The sequence below is a fragment of the Corythoichthys intestinalis genome, chromosome 19 (genome assembly GCF_030265065.1).
Source record: "Corythoichthys intestinalis isolate RoL2023-P3 chromosome 19, ASM3026506v1, whole genome shotgun sequence".
Lineage (NCBI taxonomy): Eukaryota > Metazoa > Chordata > Actinopteri > Syngnathiformes > Syngnathidae > Corythoichthys > Corythoichthys intestinalis.
Window position 1 is genome coordinate 13595645 of NC_080413.1, and position 19080 is coordinate 13614724.

General features: G+C 39.1%; 1 long non-coding RNA gene across 3 annotated transcripts in view; it reads left to right on the forward strand.

Moving 5' to 3' along the window:
- Positions 1-19080, forward strand: part of LOC130907409 (uncharacterized) — a 197351-nt gene that overhangs the window by 20004 nt on the left and 158267 nt on the right. For all 3 annotated transcript variants that reach the window (XR_009061461.1, XR_009061460.1, XR_009061462.1), the window contains exons 2-3: positions 790-831; positions 2009-2144. This is a non-coding gene — a long non-coding RNA (uncharacterized LOC130907409). The remainder of the gene's footprint in view (positions 1-789; positions 832-2008; positions 2145-19080) is intronic.

The window sequence follows — 19080 nt, forward strand, 5'->3', positions numbered from 1 at the left end:
ATGTTTGATGTTGCCATTAGCTTAAAAACACACATTTTTTCTTTTCTTTGTGCTTTATTAAATACTACAGTCAAAACAAGTTAAATACTTTGCGGTTAGCTTGTTTAAATGGACGATAGCAGCATGCTACATGTTAACTTTGCTGTCATTGGATATTTGATGTTCCCATTAGCTTAAAAAGACACAATTTTTCTTTTCTTCGTGCTCTATTAAATACTGCAGTCAAAACAAGTTAAATACTTTGCGGTTAGCTAGTTTAATTGGACGATAGCAGCATGCTACATGTTAACTTTATTGTCATTGGATATTTGATGTTGCCATTAGCTTAAACACACACAGTTTTCTTCCTTGCCCCTTAACTACACAGACACAAACATGTTTTCTTTTTTACACACTGTTTAATACAATTTACGTTCTATATTTCATACTATATTAAAAACAAGTTATATACTTTGTGGTTCGCTAGTTTAAATGGACGATAGCAACATTTTAGCTAATGTCTAGGTAGAAAACGCTCATGAATTTGATTTTATTCCTGTAATAAAGATGCAGATTTGTAATGTTTAAAATATATCATTTTTATATTACGGTTTTGCAGTCCAGAAATCGGAAAAGCCGATGACATTTTGGCAGTCACAAGGGAAAGTATAAAACAAAAAGAGTCAATGAAGCATGGCCCGCTTGACAGGTTTTGCTTATATACACACAAAAATAGTATTTTCTTTAGTAATAAATATGCTGATGTGTAAGAAATGAAATGTAATACAGTTCTACTGTTTTTCATTCCAGGAACTTGAAAGTCTGCTGATATTTTTGCAGTCACTAGAGAAAGTAAGTAAAAAGGTCAATGAGGCATTGTGTGTTATTTCCAACAAAATCTTGGTCAAAGTTAATTGTGTTCATTCGGGAAGGAAACAAAATAGATTCCTGTGACTTCTGGGGAATCTAATCGTGAGATAGGCTGGAAGACAAAATCAACTTTGACTTAATAAGTGCAGAATCCTTCGTATGTGGCCATTACAACTCAGAACACACCATCAAATTTATCAAAACAAATCTGGTCAGCATCACCTCTGTCGAGAGTCACCTATAAAATCGGAAGATAAGATACATATTACGCAATGCATCATTGTAATTCGTCAGTAAAGCAGCCTGGGAAGTGGTTGTCATGCAGACCAAATGTAACGGGGGTAGAAAGGTGAAATTTAGTGTGTTTACACTGAAGAGGGGTCCGTCGTATAGAACCAGGTGGTGCATTTAAAAAGCACCGTTATGTATGTCAAGCAATCTGTTATTAATAGCCTAATACTGTATGGCAGAGCAACTTGCATAGGAAACCCCGAAACAGGCCAACGTGAAGATTTGATCCCAAATGTGCAACCAGAGGACCGAATATAACAATGAATTGCGTGGACAGTTAAAAAAACAACAACATTGTTTAACGAAGGAACGAGCAGTGATCATAATGAAAAAGAAAACCCCCCAGTGCTTAACGAGGGAACGAGCAGTGATCACGATGTTAAAACTTCAAACATTCATTAACCTCATTTGAGTACAAAGTCATTTGTGGTGGATCAGGAATTTGAAATTACTGCCAAATCTGTTTCCCTCAGCTCTTGTGATTTTTTTTTTTAACAAGGCCGAGCTTGTGGCAAATAAACTGAGACGACAGCTACCATTTGGGATTTGATTAACGGTCTAATTTCCAAAGACTTGAAAGAGCATTCAGACATTTCATTTTTGGTGAATGGTTCATTTATACTGGCTTTTGGACGCCGGCAAGCACAAAGTCAGCTGTGCGGTGTCATCACATCACAAATAATAGCTCAGTAGAATTTGAGTCAGTGTTTCTCAACTAAAGCATTCATAGGGATTAAAAATGTCAACTCTTGCCCATTTGTGAATGTTTACATAACTCACCATGATGGGACAACGTGTTTAAAACTAACAAAAATGGATGAATATTAATAGATAATCCACTTATTTTTTTGTCTATTTTATATTCCAGGAAAAAAATATGAATTATTGAGGCGGTAATTCTTGGTTGGATTTTCCAAACTGTGGAAATTCACTGGAACTCAAAGAGGGATCTGTCATTTACTCTACCTCTCACCCACTCAGCTGTGACCTGGAAAAGGAAAAAGGTAGGGAATTTCTTTTTACACGTGCTTAACTCTAAATCTAGAACTAAAAAAAAAAGTTCTTAAAGGGGATTCTAAACACGGAAATTCAAAGAGCATAAGAGCATTACATGCAATAACAAGTATATGTACAAAAAAGAATACATTGAAATGAAACACCGCATTTCAACAAATTACTTTTTACTATTTCACACATATTTGATAGTTAGATTGGTTACCCAATAGATGAACTAGAACATCTCAAGTAAGAAGTGTCCAAATGTGTAATATCAGGTTCAACCTAAGATGCATGTTAAATATTTCAATGGACAAGCTGTTCCATTAGAACAGGAATCTTACTTGTGTACTAAAGTATATTTTCCAGCCTGCAATTTTTTAGTTTTACTTAACCCCTTCATGCACAATTTTTTTGTCCTAAAAGTAGAGTTGTCTGACATTATCAGATAGCCAAAAATATCATCTTGAATAAAGCCATAGACTTCTTAATGTAATTGACAGGGCGCAGGGCCGATAAATAGGGGGCCTGCATTGTTTGCGAGGTGAAAAATGCGATAAATGCGTAAATCCCTGAATTCTTTATCGATATGGACTTAAAACAGTCTCGATTCTTGGTTAAAAGCAAAAAAAAAAAAAAAAAGAGCAGTTACCATTTATTTTACGTAAATATTGCGAATTATGACGCCAATGTCGTAGCGGTGAATTTCTCCCATTGATTTTTTTCACAACGTTTCAAAATGCATGCATGGTACGAAAAATATAATAATTATCTTTAATCCTCGAACAAATCACTCCTGAGACAATCCTTCCTGTTTATATGCGGCACAGCTATCGTACGTTTTCAACCTAAATCTGGCGTTGGATCGCTGCATGTGTTTGAGAATGACTGCGACCGACTTCGACCGACTGAAGCGGAGTGTGAGACGGCCCCCTACTTGAAGGCGTGGCGCAGTGTCTGGGGAGTGTGTCCTGTCAATATCATTATAAAGTCTATGGTTTTACTTAACCCTTTCATGCAGAATTTTTTTGTCTAAAAATAGAGTTGTCCGATATTATCGAAGAGCCAAAAATGTTAGCCGATTAAAGCATTTTAAAATCATATTGGATAATTTCTACATCTGTTTTTCCATTAACGGTTTTGGAACAATATGCATATTGCCTTCAAAGTGAATGTAAACGCCTTCTGCCTTTGTAAAAGGGCTGGTCACAGCTTAGCACAGTAGTTATGCTTATTGACGATTAGTTGTCTTCAAAAGTAGATTTTTTTTTGCATGAATTTTGCATTCATGATGCAAAAATTAAATGAACAAACAATGCATGAATAAGTATAGTGATGCAATATTAGCACTTTTTCCATAACTTCAGTTGAAGTTCTCTTATTTTTCACAAAATGTTTATTTGGAGCTCCTTGAAGTTGTTACATTTATCATTATTGTAGCATCCAGTGGGGCATCACAATGCATAGCCATAGCATGTTAACTCCACGACTGCATATATCTGTATCGGATTTTTGGAGTTGGACAATGTCAGGATATTGGTTAAAAAGTCATTATCGGACAATTCTACCTAAATGTTTTTATTCATTATCGGACAGGGGTCTTAAACTTGCAGCCTGGGGGCCCAATGGTAGCACAGAGAAAAATATTTTGCGACCTTCATTTGCCATTCAATTGTAGTATAATTGTTGATTGCATGTACAGTTGTATGAAAGAGTATCTGAACCTTTTGGAATTTCTCACAATTCTGCATTAAATCACCATCAAATGGGATCTGAACTTTTTCAAAATCACACAGATGAAAATACAGTGTCCGCTTTAACTAAAAACACCCAAACATTGATAGGTTTTTGTCCCGAAGGGGACAGAGGAACCAGTTGCGTATCGCAGACACAAGACTTTATTGATGTGGACAGGGGAAGGAAACAATCAGGTCAAGCGGTAATGGACAGTTGATATGCTAGCGTATGCTGGAACACTGACGACCTGACACTGAATGCTATTTGTTTGTACCTTTTATACTGTTCTCAGTTGTTTTTGTGACATTAAGGAGCGCACAGTCCTTATGATGGAAACCTTCGTGATGCATGAGTGTGATGCAATATGGTGGCACATGACAGAACAGACTTTGATGGAAGCCTGATGCAATATCAGGCAATATGCTAGCACATGACCGCACGTTGAGTGCAGCACGTTGAGCGCTCGTGACAGGTTTTCATATTTGAATGAGGGTAGAATGCAAACAATGACAGAAGGAGGAAAAATAAGTAAATGAACCCTCTGCCTAAGGCACAGGTGTCAAACCGATTCCAGAAAGGGCCAAGTGGGTGCTGGATTTTGTTCCAACCGATAACTCGCACAGAGTTTAACCAATGAACTTCCTACTGAAACAAGCAACACCTAACAAAGTTTAACTGATTACACATGTAAAAGATCTAATTGGTGAAAAGGTGGCCTCTTCATTGGTTGGAAAGCAAACCTGCACCCACTTTGCCCTTTCTGGAATCTGTTTGACACCTGTGGCCTAAGGAGACTTAAAGAGTAATTTAAACCATTTTTTACCAAATGTTTTAGGTCAGGTGTGTGCCCAATCACTGATGAGTGGTTTAAAACTGCCCTGCCCACTATAAAACACACACCTGGTAAGAAATGTCTTTATGAAAAGCATTGTCTGATGTGTATTATGGCTTGTTCAAAAGAGCTGTCTGAAGACCTGCGATCAAGGAGTGTTAATTTGTATAAAGCTGAGAAAGGATACAAAAATGTTCTTCAATCGACAGTAACAGAAGTTAGCTTTTTTATACCACTGTATGTTGCGATGGGCAATAAAATATATTTTTAATAGGGCTGTCAAAATTATCGCGTTAACGGGCGGTAATTAATTTTTTAAAATTAACCACGTTAAAATATTTGACGCAATTAACGCACATGCGCCGCTCAAACATTAAAATGACAGCACAGTGAAATGTGTACTTGTTGTGTTTTTCGGAGTTTTGTCGCCCTTTGCTGGCGCTTGGGTGCGACTGATTTTATAGTTTTCAGCACCCATGAGCATTGTGTAAGTAATTATTGGCATCAACAATGGCGGGCTACTAGTGATTTTTTGATTGAAAATTTGAAAATTTTATTAAAACGAAAACATTAAAAGGGGTTTTAATATAAAATTTCTATAACTTGTACTAACATTTATCTTTTAAGAACTACAAGTCTTTCTATCCATGGATCGCTTTAACAGAATGTTAATAATGTTAATGCCATCTTGTTGATTTATTGTTATAATAAACAAATACAGTACTTATGTACCGTATGTTGAATGTATATATCCATCTTGTGTCTCATCTTTCCATTCCAACAATAATTAACAGAAAAATATGACATATTTTATAGATAGTTTGAATTGCGATTAATTGCGATTAATCAAGATTAATTAATTTTTAAGCTGTAATTAACTCGATTAAAATTTTTAATCGTTTGACACCCCTAATTTTTTAAATCAATGTGAATAAATACTATAAATTTATTGAAGGATTCATTTTGCTGATTTTTTTTTTTTTTAAATGTTGAAAAACAGAATTAAAAAATGGAAAATGTATCCATGAGTAATGAAAAATAGAAATAATTATATATTACAATAATTCCAAAAATAAATTCAAACAAATTTTAATTGAAAAAAATGAAGAAGAATCAAGACATATATTCGAATACAGTAAGTGTGAACCTTATGTATTTCTGCTCTATGAATTTTAATTCGTTATTTTTGGTGTTTTGTCGAATAAAACTCCTGTGACCTCATAGTTGAACTCTTTGGCTGACATTCCCAGCAACAGACGTCCAATCCATTATAACTGGGAGGGGCTGGAAGCGATCGATCGCTTCCTAGTTGAAATGGATTGGACGTCTATTGCCGTCATCAAGTGTTTTGTGCATCAATTTCCTTCTTTTACTAACAAGCACAACACAAGCTCTGTGACATTGTCTCGAATTGAATGACTTGAGGTTATAACTTGAATAGATGACTACTCTCTCTAAAGGGGTTTAAAATATATCTGTACTTCAACATTACATAATCACAGACTGAGTAAATCTGCCACTTCTTCACGATTATCAAACACTAAAATGAAATACATAATTCCTTCCCCATTCACAAATTTTTCCACTCTTCATCCCTTTCTCCTTAAGCTCAATTAGTCTCTTTTGCAGCCTGCCCACTGATCCTTTGGTAAACTGATTTCCGTCTTCTTATTCCCCGCCGCCCTCCTCCGCCTCATGACTCACCGAGGGCATTTTCCCGTGTCACTCTCGGTCACAAACATGGGTAAATATAGATTAAAGGCATGGTACGTGTGAGCGAGCACATATTATACCTGACCACGCCGTAGACACGCCTGTGGGCCGTGCTTGGTGCCAAGTCGTGATTAGAGTGCTTTTATATCCGTCCGGTGCTCTCATTTACCTGCTGAGAAGCACGTCTACCGCCTCGGGTCTCGACGATTAATCTCAGTCAGTCTCCACGCTTTCTAGAGTCACGAGCTAAAAGGTCAAAAAGGATAATTCATTCACTCATTCATCATTCGTTCCGCTTATAAAAAGAGCAAAATAGTGGTTTGAATTATGGCAGAGTGATGTCAAATAAGACAATGAATTCGTTTGTAGCAGTTTTTTTTTTTTTTATGCCGTTGAAACACGTTGAAGCAATAAACCTTCTTAGCATACAAAGCTTAGCATACTAAAACGAAACAAGCACAGCTTCGTATGATGTTTACGGCAAGGTTGTCAAACTCGGGCCACATTGTAGTTAAAGTGCATGTGACACGAAAAAGCATGTTTATTTCATAATCAGTGTTGGGCACAGTGTTGGGTTACATTACTCACTACTTCTTCCAAAAAGTAACTGAGTTAGTAACTCAATTACTCTATAGTAAAAGTTACTTGTTACCAGGGAAAGTAACTATTTCCGTTACTTTAAAAAGAACTCGTTGTATGTCAAAGAATTTGAAATTTTCTGAGCAGTATTCGAGTCAGTGGAATAGAGAAGAACAGACAGGTAGTTAACTTGTTAGGTGCTTCAGCAGATTTGAATTGCTTACCACAGATGTCGACAAAAGCTTTGCCCCGGGACATAAATTACACATTACATGCAGGTTCTTTCCTTTAATTTCGACAAACTTGAAATCGTGTCTATATCTCCACCTCTTAAAGGACAATTTTTCTTCTGAATGCTCTGCCATCCCGACCCTGTGCATCTGTTTTGCGTGTGTGTGTTTGCCGCACGCGCTGTTTCGGTTTGCTTGTGAAATCACCGGCTCTGATTGGCTTATCACGACACATGACTCTAACCCTCAGGCAATCACAATCACTTCCATCGCATCTCTCGAGGGGCCGCATTCAGGTAGGCTCGTTTCCCGACAATTCACGTCGCCTTCAAAGCGTCTCCCGTCCTCAAGATGGAAGCAGAATTATAGCTGGCTGGCAGTGGGAGATGGGAACGAGGCTAGCATCAGGTGTAGCAAACATAGAAACGTTAACAAACTTTGGAAAGCATTGTCTAATTGAATGAGCAGGGACAAACAGCTTGGAGTCAGAAGTACGTGCGCTATTCTCGAACCTGAACGCACCCCAAGTCTTGGATGACAAATCAACAGAGCAGAGAGTCGACTCGACATGGCTGTTAGTTTCTTCAATTTATTCAGAGCAAGTAACGCACCGCTTTTGACCGTCAGTAACAGTAACGGCGTTGTAACGGCGGAAAAAGTAATTAGTTAGATTACCCCGTTACTGAAAAAATAACGCCGTTACGTAACAGCGTTATTTCTAATGGCGTTACTCCCAGCACTGTTCATAATACATGCGGTATTTTATGCTCCTGAATGATATGGACCGCTTGGATGTGTGTGGAAGCGATCGCTATATATTTATTTAGTTTTTTTCTATCCCGCGCCATGAAAATGAGTGACTTCCGGCTTCGGTCTTGCATTGAGGAGGAGGGCGCTGTGACGTGTACGGGTGAAGGCGTCCTCTTCACTAAACAGCCGTACTGTTGTGTATGAGGACTAAGGATTCAGCTGATTTTGCGGATTAATACGTTTATTTTTCGCATCACGCCAGCCAAACGGCTGCAGAAAAATGTTGCTTTATGAGGGAGAGGTGTGTGCGCCTTTTTGGAGTTTCAAAAGGTTACCATTCACCATGGATATTGGCCAAAACAAGCCCTACTACTGTGAGACCATTGGACTTATGAAGAAGTGAGTAAACATCTTGGTTTGTATTCTGTCAAATACAAATACAGCGATTACAAAGTAAACACTACAAACTTACTTTAAATAAAGGACTACTTACGTTGGATCATTGATAGGCATATGAAAAGCTCTCCTCATGCACATTAGCTGCACGTTAGCTGCACAACAACTGCAGCCGCCCTCCTCCGGGGAACGAACTGTAAATTGCTCTCCGCGAAGACAATCGACAACCCAGTCGTCATGTCGAATAATCCGTGCTAGTTATGGGGATGGCGTGGCTCAGTGGTGGAGTAGTTGTCCCCCAACCCAGAGCTTGTGGGTTCGATTCTCCACCCTGATGCCTAAGTATCCTTGAGGAAGATACTGAACCCCGCATTGCTCCTGGTGCTGTGTCACCAGTAGGTAGATGGCAATGTAGTGTAAAGCGCTTTGAGTACCTTGAGAGGTAGAAAAGCGCTATACAAGTATAACACCATTTATGTGTGATTTTCCGCTTCGAAGACTTTGAAACATCACTCGGTTCGGGTTAGCATGTCGGCTAGCTTCTTGGTTTGTTTACATTCTCCGAAGCCAGGGAAGGGAAATGACATATGTCCAATTTAGGTGTCATAAAATATCGTTCGGGAGGTGCGACAGTAAAGGTGAAGTCGACAGTTTTGACCATTATGGAGTAATTTTGCCATGTCGTCCTGAAAAAGTGCATTTTTATTATTTCATATTCCATTTAGCACAAGACTGTTATTTGTCATGACCATGCCATTTATTTGGCAATTGGGGAAAATACTTGGATGAAAAGAATGTCCTGTAAAAATATTGAAGAGACAGAAACAATGACATTTTGCGTCTCTGTTCGTCGTGTTTTCCTTGTTCTGAATAGTTCCCCCTCAATGGGCTGAATAGTAAAACCGATGAGCCCAGTCTCCCGCTGACGTCATCCACCTGTTGGGGACGTTAGAGCCCTTTTATGGTAGGCGTGGCTAATCGGCAGATTGAAAGACTAATTTCTCGTCATCTGCGCTTTGCTAAATTGTTGTATATAGTCGAATCGTCTCAAAATACGATTCTAATTCACATAATAATGCTATTTAAGACTTTTTTTTTCTCCTGTCGTATGCTTTTTAAGGTTTCCTTCAGAGGGCACTAATGCTGCCTTGACATGCTCCGGGAAAGATAATCCTTACCACTTGCCAATCGGCATTTTCGAGTGTGTCCTGTTGATGTCCTTTTGTTGTTCTTAGGCATGTACCGGTTACCGCTTTCAAGGTTTACCGTTCAAAAACACAAAAAATTTTCATCATACCGTAGTTACGGTATTAGCTGGTTTTGAAGTCCCAAAAATGTAGCGAGAAATCCGTGGCTTGGAGCAGTAGTGTTCACCCATCCACTTCCAGTTGTTGCTCTGTCCTGTTTCTGTCAGTGACACTACGAGCACCCCCCGCAAAAATACACAAAAGTCGCGAGTATGGGAATACTTCGGCTACCGAAAAGAAAACGTACGGCCACGGTTAAGAGGAGGAAGGTCAGCCGACGTGCAGGCAATACCTCTAACATGATTTCCCATTTACGTGACCATCATCTGTCACTTTACACACATTTAAGGTAAGAAAACGCTGTCATGAACGTTTCCCACCAGCTACGAGAGTTCATTCATGCTGGTTTAGTGTGTCTAGCGATGGTGAAAGAAATACTATAACGTAAGCTTGTTAACGCGGCAGACATCGTGGCCAGTTAGCATGTCAACATGGCTAACTAGTTTCCTCTCCTTTAGCCTTCTTTTGTAAAGTCTTCTGCCATTGTAAACATCTGCCAATTTGCAAATATGTTGTGAAAAATAAAAACAAATCCTGTTTAATGGAAAAATGTTTTTTTTTTCTTTAACCCATACATCTCAAAATAACACATTTTAGAGCTATAATTGCAATACCGTGATACCGCGAAACTGCAGTATTTCTGATTAAGGTTATCATACCGTCAAAATCTCATACCGGCACATGCCTAGCTGTTGTAGCAAAAAACATAGCAAACACTGACTTTATTTTGGTTTGTTGTTAGCAAAATTGTTGCAACAAGAAGAAAATGCCTTAACATCCAAACGGTAAGTTTTTGTTTGTAACTGAACATTTTAGCAAACACTTGATTAATAGATAAGAATTATAAATGTGTACACTAAGTTATTGTGCTGGCGTCAAAAAATGTGAAAATTGATGATAAATCTTCTTAAAAAAACTTGTTCGCGCACCGCCATTTTGTAAAGTAAAAGGTCCATCCATCTGGGAAACTTGGGTATCATAATAAAATCTGGGTTCTCTAGTAGAAAATACGACGTGTTCACATGCAATTTTCCTCTCGACAAGTGGTATTTACCATATTTACGACACCACATGAAGGTAACGTTATGTCTGCCAGCTAGGGCTGTTGTAATGAATCGACTAATTAATCAATTAGCAAATTTATCAACATCTATGTTGTTGATTTTTAGACTAATGACATTGTTGGTCTTAAAATTAACCAAATCCTCTAATAGTAAATGTTTTCTTCTATTTTTCTCTTTTTACCGTAAATTAATTTGCCTTTTTAAATTTATAAAAAGGGGGAAAATTGTAAATAGTCTTTCAAGTGTATTTTTTCGGTTTGAATTTTTAATGCGAACCCCCCCCCCCCCCCCCCCAACCCAAACTGCTAATCTCATTATTTTTCATTTCTTATTTTTGGATTTGAACTTTTTAATTTAAAAACAAAAAAGAACTTAATATAAAACAGATTGACCGACTGTTTACCAGTGTTGTTAATAACGGCGTTAGAATATAACGGCGTTATTTTCTTCAGTAGTGAGTAATCTAATTAATTAATTTTCTCATCTTGGCAGCACCGTTAATGTTACTGAGGTGGGAAAAGGTGTGCGTTACCATGTTGGTTGATTGACGCGAGAAAAGTCTGAGAAAGACGGACTCACGGAGACGAGAGAGCCGAGTAGGAGTGGGGAGGAGGCAAGGGAGTGTGACGCCGTTGCAAACACGATGCTACGATGCTAGGTGGCTCCAATAATACCTGACTGTAGCCGATAGCCTACAAACTACGCCCACATGATGCTTCGGTAGATATCATACTGTAGCAACATGTATAATAAAGAACTAGATGCGTTAGTAAACAGCCTCCATCTTAAAGCAGTAGACTTCACAGGAATGCTCTGTTGTAGAGAACCTTCCTAGCGAACCAAAGTAACTTTTTATCTAAAATGCTCCTAAATCGGCAAAATCTTGACTTAAAATTTATCTTTAAATGACGAAATAGTTTTAAAACTTACACATGTCAAAAGTAGACAGAAGGGAACTAATGCAATAACGGGAGCAATTTTAACAACTTTAACGGTTGATTCACAACATTAAATGACTTCCACACATAGCAAAGGTTACTATCTAGTTATCGCAATATCCGCAATACCCCTGTGTCTCGTTAAGTTTAGGGTAAAGAATTGGGCTAGGGCCAATTGTCCCAAAAAACCCTTTAAACTTCACATAGTGTGACCTGTTTTTTTTTTTTTTTTTTTTTTTTTTTTTTTTTTGAGAAAAAAAAAAAACATGAAAATTATCACCAGTTACTTTGCCAAGTAACGAATTACTCTTACATTCAGGTAACAGCGTTACTAAACCAATTACTTTTTTGGGAGAAGTCATTTGTAACTGTAATTAATTACTTTTTAAAATTAAGATTAACAACACTGCCGATTACTGATCGACCGGTGGACCGGTGCAGCGTCTGCAGTGATGCGAACTTTGCACTGGTCCGCAGTGGTGAAATAACGAAAGGCGAAGCTTTCGATTTACCAGTTGATCTACATTTCTAGTACCCTCACCTATGGTCACGAGCTGTGGGTTGTGACCGAAAGAACAAGAGACCGAAATGAGTTTCCTTTGCAGTGTCCGGGCCCTCCCTTAGAGGTGAGAAGCTTGGTCATCCAGGAGGGACTCTGTGTCAAGCCGCTACGCCTATGTGTTGAGAGCAGCCAGTTGAGGTGGCTCGAGCATCTGGTTCGGATGCCTCCTGGACGTCTGCCTGGAGAAGTGTTCCGGGCATGTCCCACGACGAGCGGGAGGCCCCGGGGACGACCCAGGACACTTTGGAGAGACTATGTCTCTCGGCTGGCTTGGGAACGCCTTGGGATCCTGCCGGAAGAGCTGGTTGAAGTGGCTGGGGAGAGGGAAGTCTGGGCTTTCCTGCTAAAGCAGCTGCCCCTGCTATCCGACCCTGGACTAAGCGGTAGATGATGGATGGATGGAAAAACTAAATTCTTATTTTAAACCAGTGCTCCTTAATTATTTTCTTGTACCCCCCCCCCAAGGAAGACGTAAATATTTTGCCCCCCCAAACTCTGCCGCCACTGTAAATAGTATCATTTGTCTATAAATTTATTATTATAAGTACGCATCTGCCTAACATTGTGTCCTTTTTTCTACTAAAGAAAAAACAGTAATATAAATGAACTTAGAATAAAGTATAACTTTATTAACATTGCTTTGTTTGTAACAGAAAAGACTTAACGCGCATCAATTTGCCTGCATTAAAAAAAAAAGTCACATCCAAATCGTAAAAATACACTCAAGGTACATTTTTCACCATTTGATACTGAAAAATAAAATGTAATAAAATCAGTAAATAAAAAAAAAAAAAAAATCGATTAGAAGCATTAACTCATGAAGACAATATGCCAAAAAAATTGACCGAAAAAAACAAAACTGAATAGAAGAAGAAGGGGAAAAAAAGTGTCTTTGGACAAAAGGAAGAGTGTCTTTGGACAGAATGACAGTTTTTATTTTCGCTGCTCACAGTATCACTTCATTTGCAATGGTGTGGGGTTATTTAGCACTGAGCATGCTAACAGTGCTCACTGGTTCACTGACAAAGCGGGACAATTGTTGGCAATATTCGCCACGTTTTTACTGAAAAACAATCAAGCTGCTTATCAATAAGATTGGGGTCTAATGTCTTTAAGTGGCGTCTTAAATTATCTGGCTTCCGGCTGTCTGCTATAATCATTTTTAGAGAGTTTTTAGACATGTTCCCAGAGCTCACATGCGCCACCCCTGGCATCGCTATGTGCCCCCCTGGGGGGGCGCGCTCCACTATTTGAGAAGTACTGTTTTAAACTGAAATGAAAAAAAAAAAAAACTTTTATGGAGTCCTTCATTTTCCATTGAGGATTACTCTCGTGGGCCACACACAATGATGTGGCGGTCCATATCTGGGCCCTGGGCTTTGAGTTTGACACCTGTGGTTCACAGCATTCTTTCGGGAGTTGTACCCTGCGATACGACGAGGGCCCCCTGAATTTACTTGGATTATATGGTGTGCTTTAGATATGTAGGTATGCATGTAAAGCGAGGAGAGCTAATCCGGTCAGGAAACAGCGGGGCAACAGCACTTAGAGGGAAGCTGTTTCAAAACAAACATGGCCAAAGATCCCCAAAGGTCCACTTAAAGCACTTTCAAGGGGCTTATATTGGTGCCATGGGGCCTGCAGATCAGCTACTGCTAAAGTGTTAGTGAGCAAGTTGCTAATCTGCTAACTATAACTACTCCTTCAAAAAAGAGAAGGCTAGCTATGACACAGTGTGAATACTTTCAATTCTAGTTAGTTAGTTCCTAATGACTAAGGTCCCATAAAAGTGTGGTTCATTATTCCATTATATGCATGGTGCACACTAAAGTAACCACGTTAAATTCCTTCAAGCTAATGATTTGCTAGCTCCACATTACAGTATGGCATGCTCACCTGCTTTTAAATTTGCACATTAAGAACCAAAGCCACAAAAACGGTCTTTTTCTAGAGAATTTCAGTCTACTGTATATTCAGACACAGAAAATTGAGCCGTGACGTTACCCGTAAAAAAACTGGCAGGTTGTTGTTAAAATTAACAACGCTAAATTGCGTTAATGACTCACACTTTTCACATGACCCGCTCATCTGATGTCCTTGCGTAAGACGTTTGGCACGAGGGAGGAAATTTTATTGGCGCTTCATGAGCGACAGCTGCTCTCGCTGCTTCTGGCGTGACCAATCGATTATTCCCCTTTAGGCGTCACACTTGGCAATTGCCGTTTAATCACGAGGCGGCTCCTACAACTGTCTTTCCGGGGGAAATGGGAATTTCTTCTGGAGACTTTGTTTTCTATCAAGTAGATCTTTCTCTGTGGTTGTCGGCGTTCTGAAGTCAGTCTTTTCCACTGTTCTACGGTGTTCCTCAGGGGTCAATCTTGGAGCCCCATGTGATTTACTGTATGCTTTCACTTAGCGGTGTCAAAATTGGATGGTATGCAGATGGCCTTCAGATTTTTTCTTTTAATCCTGATGACTACAATTTCTGGATGACAAGCAACCACAGTTTAAAAAAATGATTTAAAAAAATCATGCCATTCAATTACAGAAAGTTGTCAAGTAGTTTTTAAGTTCTCTGTGTAAAAGCTTATCTTAAAAAATGTACCTCCTCACCTTCAATTCCAATCATTCCTTGCCAGCCATTCCCAGTTCAAATTGATTGGACCTCAATCGTGTCAATGGCAGCTAATAAGCTGAGATGGAATCCTAACACTTTTTTTGTATCTTGTCACGAGGCTTTGGAAATACCATAATTTTTTGACTGTAAATTACTACTTTTTTCAGTTCATTTGAACCTGGTGGCGTAAATAATGAAAAGGCTTTTTTTAAGTGGATTTTTTGGGGGGGGCAAACAAGCTTAATGCTTTTTCGTCAAAAATAAAAATCATTCCATGGATTTCGCTTAGCGGCCTAGTGAGCTATGAAAGTAGTGTCTCTTGGGTGCGTTCAATGTCTCTACCGATTACAACGGTCTTGAGTTCCTATGTAGCCCCGCACGCTTAGAGTATATTCTCCAACACACCGTTAGCTAGTAACTCAGCTTGCGAGAAAACTATTTATTTCGAGCTACGTGTTGACTTGTTGTCCAGATAAGACCCTTTGGGTCACTATAAAAAGACCCATTAAGGCTAACCACGGATGGTTAAACTAGGGTGACCAAACGTCCTCTTTTTCCCGGACATGTTCACTTTTCGCGTCCTGTCTGTAGCATCCTGCCGGGTTTTATAAATTCATGAAAATGTCCGGTTCTCATGATTTTTCATGGGACAAATTTGAAGAGAATTTCTCCGGCCTGTGTTGATGTAGCTACTACTAGTAGGGGGAGAAGGACTAGTTCTAGAGACGTTTATGCTATTGTATTGTGTTACTGGCATCCCCAAGGAGCCGCTATCCTTTTTCAATATGACCGGCATTACAAATATAGCGCAGAAAAAGAAATCGGGCAGGGCAAAAGATAGCGAGAGAGGCTATGTTGAAGTTGCGAGGCAACGGCGTGTTGAATGGCAGTGTCTCCCGCTGGTTCTGTTTTGTTAATAAAAAGTCTCTACGGAAAAAGCCATCTGACGTGTAAAATTCAAGTATCTCGAGGCAGGCCCGAGTGTCCTCTTTTTTTAAATCAAAATATGATTACCCTAGTTAAACATATTTTTTAAGACTGGGTATCCAAATTTTGCCTTGACATAGGTCTCAGTTGCTAGTAGCGGTGCAACGGTTTGCGGTTCAAAGCCGAACCGCACGGTTCGCCCTGTACGGTTCAATACACCTTTATGAACCGCGCCTTTTCTGTTTTGCAATTAATGTATTCCGAACGCTTGTGGAATGAATTGATCGAGCTCTGTGTGCCTGTGTGTGACGTGAAGCACCGCTGTGGAGAAATTCCCGCCCCGCAAGTAAATGTCGGATCGCTGTCAAGCACCTGCGTAATAGAAGCCGAGTAACGCCCTCTCTCGCTTACGAGCGAAGTGAAAGTGGAACAAGAAAAAAAATGGCGAACGGAGGAGTGGAGAGACCGAATTTTGAGGAAGCACCGGCTTCTTTCAAATCTGCGGTGTGGCAACATTTTGGTTTCCCCGTGGACTACAATGCGGAGGGAGAGAAAATATTGAGAAAAAAAAAATTGCAAGCATTGCTCAGCGCTTGTTCCCCATGCTAATGGCAACACTTTTATAACATGACTCCGGCACCTCAGGCGGCATCACCCACAGATATCACTTTCTCAGGGTAGGACAACCCCGAAGATGACACGAGTGAAAACACACGGCGGGCTTCGTTAATTTATTTTCAACGCTTGACCCTCGTTACATTGTTCACTCGCGGACATATTTCTCCAACAACGTAATCCCCGACATTTATGAAATGGCACGCAAAGCCATCGAAGATGATTTCGCTAAAGCACATAGTTTCGCCCTGACCACTGATAGATGGACGTCCCGTGCTACAGAGTGCTAACCTAACTGTGACGGTCCACTATAATTCATACCTGTCAAGTTGTACGGTCTCGTCGTAATTTGTACAAGTGAGCACTCATTTTTAAATGTGTACGCCGTACGCTACGTTCAAAATCTGCACGTTTTTCTTGCATTACGTTTTTTTTTTTCATCCGTTCGGATTGGGTCACCGTTTCTGCAACGAGACAATGTTCGTTAATACGTTGGTTGAATGACGCGAGAAAAGAAAGAGAAAAGAGACACGTAGAGGGAAGAGTGTTTGTTGAGACGCTGTAGCATCTAGCGATGCTAGGCTAGGTGGCGCCAATATTTCCTGACTTAGCCGACAGCATACAATCTGCGCCTAGATATCTCATGCATATAGAACTACATGCGAAATGACAGACTCGGTAGCGTTAGAAAACACCCGCCATTTTAGAGCAGTAAACTTCTCAGAAAGGCTCTGTTGTAGTAAACCTTACAAGCGAACCTAAGCAACTTTTTATCTAAAATGCTCCTAAATTGGCAAAATCTTGACTTGAGTCTTTTTTTAAAAGGATGAAACAGTTTTAACATTTTCGCATGTCGAAAGTGGACAGAAAGAAACTAATGCAAAAACCGGGGCAATTTTACCAACTTTAACGGTTGATACACATTAAATGACCTCCAAACATAGCAAAGGTTACTATGTTTTTGGGTTTGTTTGGGTTTTTTTTCATCATGAAAGGTATCACCAGTTACTTTGCCAAGTAACTTTTTTACTACTGTGTGTGTATTTCAGTAGTCAGTCACTACACTAGCCAAAGAGCTAAGAGGCATTTTAACAGTCGAAAATGTTCACATTTTACGTGTTTATTTCATTTTTTAAAAGCAAAACAAAGGCAGTTTAAAAAAAAAAAAAAAAAAAAGCAAATCTCAAGCCGAACCGAAACCGTGATCCCAAAACCGAGCTTCAAACCGAACCGTGGGCTAACTGAACTGTTGCACCCCTAGTTGCTTGTGCAGCCAAAGCTTGCTTTGTCGGGCTTCATCAAAACTTTATTTTAGCTCCAGGACAACAATTTTTGTTCCAAGAGACATTAATGCTAGCGTCAAGAGCTTAACGCTAGACATGTTAGTGTTGGTTAGCATGGTTTGACAAATTTAAAAAGAACAGAAGGCCACAGGGTGCTCCGATGAAACTGCTATGCTAGCGCGCAGCCCAGTTCATTGAGCTCTATGAGGAGGACTCCCTCCATCTTCTGCAAGGTAGAGTTGAAATATTTTTTTGTAAATGTAGCGACTTGTTTTTCAAGTTTTTTTGCTTCAGACTGTCTGAGATGACAGGTCTAACTTGTAATAATGTCTGGCTCCCCATGACAGACTGCATACGAATGACGAGGATGCAACTTGATGTTAACTGGCAAATCAAGAGATTTTTGATCAATCAAATCTTTGTGTAACATCTCTGTACAACTATCCTATTTTAAAATGTGGCCGCTTGCAGCTTATAGTCAAGTGTGACTTGTATATGGCGGAAAACACAGACATGACTGAAAAAGCAGTTTCTGCTCTTGCACTCCTCTTTAAAAGAAACTGCTGTATTTTAAGCCAAAACAACTGTTGTTTTCGACAGAACAATATGTCTATATGCTGCCATAGCAGATTCATGGCGCATTAAGCCCCCGAACTACCGTATTGACCTGAATATAAGACGGTGTTTTTTGCATTGAAATAAGATTGAAAAAGCGGGGGTCATCTTGTATTCGCGGTCTAGACATTATACCCATTCACGACGCTAGATGGCGCCAGATATCATTGAAGCGATGTTCTATCATGACAAATCTCAGCTACTCTGAAGTTTGACCAGTTTGCATTATTTTATTGCAATGTTTTTCCTGATTCAGATTTGTTTCAAGACTACAGTTTGTTAGACTTCACTTTGATGGTTAATGGAGTTATCGCAATTTTCTTGTTTTATCACAATAGATTGGTTTATTTACATTTCAAAAGCCAGATTGCACTTTAGTTTACATATTTAAATGTTCATATATTAAGATTTGAATGAAGCAAAATAACATGCTTTTTCTCTCAAATATATTGTTATAATCATTTGTTTCAGATGTACTGTAATTATTTTCCGTATAAAAATTAATCTGGTGTTCAAAAAGTCTTTTTTCAAACTTGAATCTTGAAAAAGACGGGGTAGTCTTATAATCAGGGCCGTCTTATATTCGGGCCAATACGGTATTTTTAATTTGTCCCTTTTACCCCTGTTTACAGACGTCGCGCAACTGCTTTCGTTTCAAACCAGCCATAAAACGAAGGTCATTAATTATATTTATTATTCAAAATGTCTGTCATTTTCAGCTTCGAATCATTAATTGATGTCTAATATTTCGTTTAAAAAGAAAAAAAACAACTTTAAGA